The sequence below is a fragment of the Arachis hypogaea genome, chromosome 16 (assembly GCF_003086295.3).
Source record: "Arachis hypogaea cultivar Tifrunner chromosome 16, arahy.Tifrunner.gnm2.J5K5, whole genome shotgun sequence".
Taxonomy (NCBI): Eukaryota; Viridiplantae; Streptophyta; class Magnoliopsida; order Fabales; family Fabaceae; genus Arachis; species Arachis hypogaea.
Genome location: NC_092051.1, coordinates 45,618,902 through 45,621,298, shown reverse-complemented (window position 1 = coordinate 45,621,298; position 2,397 = coordinate 45,618,902). Strand labels below are relative to the sequence as shown.

General features: G+C 35.3%; 1 non-coding gene across 1 annotated transcript; it reads left to right on the top strand.

Annotated features, from left to right (window-relative positions):
• Window positions 1-1,007: 1,007 nt before the first annotated feature.
• LOC112761519 (small nucleolar RNA R71) lies at window positions 1,008-1,111 on the top strand. The gene has a single exon (XR_003181911.1). It is a non-coding gene; the product is annotated as a small nucleolar RNA R71 (small nucleolar RNA).
• The last annotated feature ends 1,286 nt before the right edge of the window (window positions 1,112-2,397 follow it).

The window sequence follows — 2,397 nt, the reverse complement described above, 5'->3', positions numbered from 1 at the left end:
ACTCTGTATTGAGAGAAGCTTTTCATGCTTCCTCTCCATGGTTACAGAAGGAGAACCTTGAGTCTTGAATACAAGGTAGTCCTCATTCAACTGAAGGACCAACTCTCCTCTGTCAACATCAATCACAGCTTTTGTTGTGGCTAGGAAGGGTCTGCCAAGGATGATGGATTCATCCTCATCCTTCCCATGAGGCTTTTCTCACTGGGACTCACGTCCTGCTCACTCTCTCCAGGTTCGGCCATATTAGTTATGGTTATGGCCTTGCACTCTCTCTTGGGATTTTCTTCTGTATTGCTTTGGAGAGTACTTGGAGGAGTTTCAGTAATCTTCTTACTCAGCTGACCCACCTGTGCCTCTAAATTTCTAATGGATGACCTTGTTTCATTCATGAAACTTAGTGTGGTCTTGGATAGATCAGAGACTATGGTTGCCAAACCAGAATGGCTCTGTTCAGAATTCTCTGTCTGTTGCTGAGAAGATGATGGAAAAGGCTTGCTATTGATAAACCTATTTCTTTCACCATTATTGTTGAAGCCTTGTTGAGGCTTCTGTTGATCCTTCCATGAGAGATTAGGATGATTTCTCCATGAAGGATTATAGGTGTTTCCATAGGGTTCTCCCATGTAATTCACCTTTACCATTGCAGGGTTCTCAGGATCATAAGCTTCTTCTTCAGAAGATGCTTCTTTAGTACTGTTGGATGCAACTTGCAATCCATTCAGACTCTGAGAAATCATATTGACTTGCTGAGTTAATATTTTATTCTAAGCCAATATGGCATTCAGAGTTTCAATTTCAAGAATTCCCTTCTTCTGAGGCGTCTCATTATTCACAGGATTCCTCTCAAAGGTGACATGAACTGGTTATTTGCAACCATTTCAATGAGTTTTTGAGCTTCTGCAGGGGTTTTTAGATGAAGAGATCCTCCTGCAGAATGGTCCAATGACATTTTTGACAACTCAGAAAGACCATCATAGAATATACATATGATGCTCCATTCTGGAAGCATGTCAGTAGGACACCTTTTGATCAGTTGCTTATATCTTTCCCAAGCTTCATAGAGGGATTCTCCTTCCTTCTGTCTGAAGGTTTGGATTTTCACTCTGAGCTTGCTCATCTTTTGAGGAGGAAAGAATTTGGCCAGAAAAGCAATGACCAGCTTTTCCCAAGAGTTCAGGCTTTCCTTAGGTTGTGAATCCAACCATGTTCTAGCTCTGTCTCTTATAGCAAAAGGGAAAAGCATAAGCCTGTAGACCTCAGGATCAACTCCATTGGTCTTGACAGTGTCACAGATTTGCAAGAATTCAGCTAAGAATTGATGAGGATCTTCCATTGGAAGTCCATGAAACTTGCAATTCTGTTGCATTAGAGAAACTAATTGAGGCTTAAGCTCAAAGTTGTTTGCTCCAATTGCAGGAATTGAGATGCTTCTTTCATAGAAGTCAGCAGAGGGTGCAATGAAGTCACCAAGCATCTTTCTTGCATTGTTGGCATTGTTATTTGGTTGGGCCATGTCTCCTTCTTTTTCAAAAATTTATGTCAGGTTCTCTCCAGAGGGTTGTGCTTTAGCTTCTCTTAGTTTCCTCTTAAGAGTCCTTTCAGGTTCAGGATCAGCTTCAATAAAAATGTCTTTATCCCTGTTCCTGCTCATATGAAAAAGAAGAGAACAGAAAAGAAGAGGAATCCTCTATTTCACAGTATAGAGATTCCTTTATGTGAGTAGAAGAAGAGAAGAATAGAAGAAGGAGAAGAGAAAAATTCGAACACAGAGAGAAAGAGGGGGTTCGAATTTTGAGTAGAAGAGAAGTGTTAGTAGATAAATAAATAAATAGAAAGAGATGAGAGGGGGGAGAATTTGAAAATTAAATAAAACAAAATAAAAATATTTTTATTTTTATTTTAAATATTAGTTAATATTCAAATTTTAAGAGAAGAAATAAAATTAAAATTAAAATTTAAAATAATTAGTTAATTAAAAAGGAATTTTGAAAAAGAGGGGAGGAGTTTTCGAAAATTAGAGAGAGAAAATTAGTTAGGTGGTTTTGAAAAAGATAAGAAATAGTAAAACAAACAAAAAGTCAAGTAGTTAATTGAAAAAGATTTGAAAATCAATTTTTGAAAAGATAAGAAGTTAGAAAAGATTTTGAAATTGATTTTGAAAAAGATATGATTGAAAATTATTTTGAAAAATATTTGAAAAAGAAATTTAAAAAAATTTGATTTTGAAAATTAAAGTTGATTACTTGACCAACAAGAAACTAAAAGTTATGATTCTAAAATTTAAAGATTGAACCTTTCTTAATAGGCAAGTAACAAACTTTAAAATTTTTGAATCAATCACATTAATTGTTAGTAAAGATTTTGAAATTATGAAATGAAATAAAAAAAATATTTTGA